The sequence below is a fragment of the Tupaia chinensis genome, unplaced genomic scaffold, assembly GCF_000334495.1.
Source record: "Tupaia chinensis unplaced genomic scaffold, TupChi_1.0 Scaffold000093_1, whole genome shotgun sequence".
NCBI classification, from domain to species: domain Eukaryota; kingdom Metazoa; phylum Chordata; class Mammalia; order Scandentia; family Tupaiidae; genus Tupaia; species Tupaia belangeri.
The window spans coordinates 9,690,085-9,696,327 of record NW_006159555.1 but is presented as its reverse complement, the minus strand read 5'-3'; the positions used below and the strand labels follow the sequence as shown (position 1 = coordinate 9,696,327).

At 42.5% G+C, this 6,243-nt stretch overlaps 1 pseudogene; it reads right to left on the bottom strand.

The window, feature by feature from the left end:
• LOC102469801 (nucleolin-like) overlaps window positions 1–6,243 on the bottom strand; it is a 51,239-nt pseudogene that overhangs the window by 3,046 nt on the left and 41,950 nt on the right.

Here is a 6,243-nt window from a genome sequence, read left to right as displayed (position 1 = left end):
GGACTCGAATTGTAGTTGGCCACGTGGGAGTCCAACACCTTATCCATTATACCACCTGTTGGCCTCATCCAGGAGCTTCTTTGACAGGCTCTTCTTCCTCATCCTCACTGTCTTCCTCCTCATCCTCTTCATCCTCATCATCCTCTTCTTTGTCTTCACCTTAAGCCATACTCTTGGCTTTCACAGGAACAGCTTTTGCAGGAGTTTTCTTTCCTTTGCCTGACATGAACTCCATAGCTTTTTCTTCAGACTCATCTTCCTCCTCCTCTGAGGCAGGGGCAGCAGCTGCTGCTTTAATCGCTGCTGGCAAATTAATCTTCATCCTCATTTTCATTATCTTCTTCACTGTCATCCTCTTCCTTCTCATCACTGTCTTCCTTCTTGGCATCTTGCCATTCTTTGCGCCTTTGCCGGGGATGGAAGCTTCTTTCATCCCCGGAGTTGCTACCAATGTTTTCCCTTTGTGCTTCCCATCTTGCCAGGTGTTGTGACTGCTTTGGCTGCTGTAACTGTCTTCTTGGACAGTATGGCAGCTGCCTTTTTGCCTGGGGTGACCGCTGCTTTCTTGGCAAGTGTGGCAACCGCAATCATTTTTTGTTGGGGAAACCACCATCTTCTTTGCTGAAGTCGTGGTAGCCTTCTTGCCTTTTTTTTCTGGGGAATAACCTCTTCTCCATTGCTGTCATCTTCTGTCATGTCTTCTACCCCCTTTGGAAGAGGAGTCATTTTGGGGGAGTCACCTTGATTTATACCAGCCTTAGCGAGTTTACCCAAGATGGCGGCTTATGATGGTGGAATGTGTGGTGGACAGGTGGTGCAGATGAGCCTTGAGGAACTCCAGCGGCATTAATAGTGGCTGTAAGTACTGAAGATCCTGGAGAACATAAGCTCGGCTGCTATCTAGAGCTTGAGACTGAGGCGAAAGACTTGATATTATGTATTTCAACTTTATCAACTTTTAAATTCTTTTTTTTTAGTTCATTATAGAGGGTGTGTTCATGTATGAGAGAGAGAGGGGGAGAAGAGGGAATGAGGCACTCCCCCCACCCCCAGGCCTGGTCATGCCGCAGTCCCCTTCCTCCAGTCCTTAAGCCTGTTGGGATCCTGGGATGTGCACGTGTGCCTGGCATGGTTCAGGCTGACTGGCCAGGGACTGGAACTGCTGGGCCAAATTTATCAATTTTTTAAGGAGGTTTTTGCCTTAGAGTGCATGTGCTCACCAGAGAGAGAGAGAAATACAGAGATAGTGAGAGGGAAAGTGAGAAATCACACCCCCCTAAGGGGGAGCCATGCTGTAACCCCTTCTCCTCCAATCTCCTGAGACCTTGGGTGCCAGGCGTGAGTTTCAAGCCACCGGGTCTGGGACTTGAATCATGGTAGACCATGTGCGAGTCTAATGACATAACCGCTATACCATCTGCTGGTCCAAACGCTATAAAATTTTAAAAGATAACTGAGACATAAAGATTTAAGGGACTCATTCAGTAATTTAAACCAGATCTTGACCTTCCTTGACACAGCCTTTCAACCAGCCAGGATTATGGGGACACACATCCAACCTCTACAGGTTAACCTGAGAACCAAACCCACGATCTTCTCTATGGATTCAGTATCACTTGAGCAGTGTCTTAGAGCTAAGCCATTGAGCTGGCCCTGATAAACATCTTGCTGCTGTTGTTTAAGGGCACAATTAGTGGAATATCAAATACAATAAACATAATCGTGTTAATATTTTCCACATTATGTTCAAGATGATCAATGTTTGTTAGTAAACCAGGTAACTAGAGTGATGGGGGTTTTCCATAACTTTTTCTGTGAATGGTCTACTTCCCATCGGAAGTGGCCAACTTTGGCCACCAGATGGCAGCATTTGAACAATAAATTCTTAGTCATCTTTTGTACTCCAAAGCTTTTTTTCAAGATACTTTATGTAACTCATGTTTCAGAACCAATGCTTCAAAATAAAATATATAAGGGGCTTTTAAAATATGCTTTTGTTTACTGAACTCGTCTCCTAATTAAGATAGAGGTTTGAGGAAAAGCTACTAAATAGGTAAATAAGAAATACACATTATAGATTGATAGGGAAAGCTGTTCGGGTTGGAGGTTACATGGACTCTAAAGTTGTTAGAGCAGGGTTGAGGCCTGATTCTGGCACTCTTCAGATCATGGTCTTGGGGCTGTCAAGTACATGGTAGATGTTCAAAATGGGCTGGTTCATTTTCTCCTGTTTCCCAGTTTGCTCCAAGGTAGTGACTCTTGTTCTCATCACAAGCATACTTGGGAGTAGCGCTGGGAATACACACTTCTGTGCATATTCCTGAAAAGTGGTGTCATTTTAATGTAGACATAAGTATTATTATTATTTTTTAGAGGTTTTTGGCCTTAGGTCCTGTGTGCTCACCAGAACGAGATTGAGACAAAGACAGTGAGAGATAAAGTGAGAAATCATCCCCCCAGGGGGGATGGCCATGCCACAATCCCTTCTCCATTCTCCTCCCAGGATCTTGGGCATGCATGCACACGTGAACTGTGATTGGCCATGTGGAAGTCTAGTGACATAGCCACTACACCATCTGCTGGTCTCAACATTACTGCTAAATCACTAGGGTGAATGTTGGAGCAAGCATGGTCAAAACAAGATGGATGTCATACAGAGAAGGTAAAGGGTTGTTTGCATTTTTCACCAGCCAGTTCTTCTCCAAAACTTTTGATAGAACATAACTTCATTTCTGTCCTCCAGCTCTCCCAAGCCAACCTTTTAAGCAAGAATAAATACTCCAACCCAATAGTTTCAAAATAGTAAAACTGGAAAGAACTATATATATCAGAGTTTCTGATATTTTGAGGGAGTCACTGAGAATTTGGTGAAAGCTCTGGACCCACTCCCATACATTTTGCATGTCATTTTAAGGGAAGGGCCCCTGAAACCCAGGGATTTCCTAGCATAGAGGTTCTGAACTGGTAGCATATATCCCCTGATTATCTTGAAACAACTGGTAAGACTTTTCTCCAAACCACACTCTGCTACCAATGGGAAGGTATCTAATCTGTCTGGTTCTTCGGGAAGACAAATGTTTAATCTCTTGCCTAAAAGATCTGTCAAAACTCCTTAATCTAGTAGCTTCTGATGTCTGCCACAGAGGGGTCTGGGACAGAAGTATCTGTTATAATACCAGTGGAAAGCTTATGTCATCATTAAGCATCAAGCTTTCTTGCATTCTCAAATTAATGCTGGGAGAAAATATTCTAAATCTTTTTAAAAAATGTTGCCAGTGCTAGCCAGTGGCATGGTAGTTAAAGTGCTAGCCTCCTACCTGGCTGACCAAATCCTGGACCTGGTGACTTGAAAATCATGTATGTGTGTGCCCAAAATTCTAAGAGGAGAGTGGAGGAGAAGGGATTGCAGTGTGGTCAACCCCTCTGGGGAATTATTTATCATGTCCTCTCTGTCTCTGGCAAGGACACACAGCCTATGGTAAAAATCCAACAGCAACAACCAAAAAGTTATCATAGGGCACCTGTGCTCACTGGAGACAGAGACAGAGAGAGAAAGTGAGAGACGATTTCCCTCTCTCCCCAAGGATGATCATGCCACAATCCTTTTTTTTTGAAGAGGTTTTTGCTATGGGGCACGTGTGCTTGCCAGAAAGACTGAGAGAGACAGAGAGACAGAAAGCAAGAAATCACCCCCCGGGGGGGATGGCCACGCCGCAATCTTTTCTCCTCCATTCTCCTCTCAGGATCTTGGGCACACACACACATGCTCCTGGCGTGAGTTTAAGCCACTGGGTCCTGGGTCTCGAACCGCGGTTGGCTACATGGGAGTCCAGCGACATAGCCATTATGCCAACTGCTGGTTCCTTTTTAAGAATTATTTTATTTAACTTTATTTGTTTATTTGTTTTAATTTGACAGAGAGGGACAGAGAGAAAGAAAGTGAGAAAGCAAGCCACGAGGTCTGGGACTTGAACTGTAACCAGCCATGTGGCAGGCCGGTGCCCTTAACCACTACGCCACCTGCCGCCCCTCCCACAATCTCTTCTCCTTTCTCCTCTTGGGGTTGCTCTCTCACTATTACTTTCTTCCTCTTTCTCTCTCCACCTGTAAGTACATGTGTTCTATGGCAAAAACTAAACTAAAAAAAAAATTCCTTTGAAAGTGGGGAAGCACCCTTTATAGGATCTTCATGTTGATCCTCCCCTGCGTCCTACAGCCAGTCAGGATCGTCAGCATGCTCGATGTGTCCAGGTAGACTCAGGATGAGAATCTAGAGCCTTCCCTTAGGACTTCTGGCATCACACAGCAGTGCCCTACCACCTGCACCACTGTGGCTGGAACTAAAATGCCTTTCTGAATGATGAGAATGTGGATAATTTAAATTTTGTTGTATTGTAGTACATATTTCTAAGTTAGCTATAGTACATATGCATTTCAGAATGAGAAAACTCCAAGTGTTATTTTTAAAAAAGGAAGTTACAAAGGAATGCTATTGACATTCAGTTACTTGTATTAAAAATGGATAAAATCAAAATGGCTAATAATTTTTACGAGTTGTGTCAGTTTCATCTGAATATTCTCTAGCCCTCCAGAGACAGACAGGCACCTTTCAATGCCAAATTTCTTTTCTTTTTTTTTCTTTTTTTTTTTTATTATTATCATAATCTTCTTTATATTACATTGGATTACATATAACTTTACATTGACTTCCATTGCTTTTTCAAAAGGGAATGCCATGCATGTCAGTCAATACAGAGGCATCGATCTCCCCGCTTTATCATTCAAAGTCTTTTCCATGCATTTCCCAATAATTATTATTATTATAATTTTTTAAAACAGTCAATCACTATTTCTCATTTTGCTTGTTAAAAGACTTCACCCATCATGAAATACTTCCCAGACCAGTCCAGTTGAGAATACTATACACGTCATCTTCAACAGATAATAAACCATATCTGTTTCTCACTAGCATCCCCTCTATTGTTCACTTGCTATCTTTCTCTATCCTCTTCTCTTTTTTTTTTTTATAGTTTATTTTTTATTATAATTTTTTTTTCCATCGCAACACACAAATGAATTTTTTTTTTCCCATCGCAACACACAAATGAATTTTCCATCCAATATGTACTGTGCGTTGGCTCAATCAAGCACGTCAACATACATGTTCTCAGCAAATAATTTCCCAATTCTTGTGTCCTGCATACCTTGCCCTTTGTTTTACCATCCTAGATTCCCCATCCCCCTCCCTCTGTTATGACCCATCCTCCTCCCACATTGTCCCTGTCATCCCCGATTGCCCTCCGTGCCTCACCCCTCCCCAAATGATCTGTCAGTGATCTTAATTAGTCTAAGTCTCTCCAATAGTTATCACAGCTGACACATGCCTCTACATGAACTCAAGTCTGACTTTAGGCCTAAACCCCATTGGGTAAAAAGAGCATACTATAAAGTAGAACCCAACTGGGCCCATACCGCTCACTGCAGCCATCAAATATCCAATTTTTTTTTTTTAAATGGTACGAATAGTTTAACCGTTTTTTTTTGTTTGTTTTTTGTTTTCGTTTTTTTTCTTTTTTCCCTAACATTCATTCCCTGAGCATCATCACAGCGTACTAAATGTAATCTCCCATCTAGAATAAACTGCACAGTGACCCAATCAAGCATGTTATCATCAATAATATTCCACTTCTACTTTCTTGCTTATGCACATATATGTTTTTTTTCCTCTTCCTCTTTTTTTTTATTTTTTTTTATTTTTCCTATGTTTGTCCCTCTGCCCTGTCTCACTCTCCCATTACAATATCCCTGCTATATACAGTTGTCTTCCAGAAGAGTTACTGAAAAAGTGATACATACAAGTAAAGGGAGAGAGGCCACAAGTTCCAACCATCAGCTCATAAAGTTTTTGGTAATAGGGAGCATAAACTCCACTCAGGGTTGGATAAGGAAGGGTCTCCGGCAGATCCACAAGTGTAGGTGAGTCTCCAAGGAATGCAGTTTCAGGAAAGCAGTTCTGGTACACAGGGATAATTATCAGCTGATGCGGCACAGCAGTCATCTTGTAGTTACCAGGAATGGTGTTGTGGGGGTCTGCAGTGTGAGTTGTCCTTGGGTATCTGGCTTCCTTAAAAATGGCAGAGTAGTTCTTGTTTTCCCCTGAGGTAATGCAGGGCTGGTAACTATCATCTTCTTAAGTTGCAAGTTCTTCAACCTTGTTTTCGGCCTCCGGGCCATCCCGGGCCA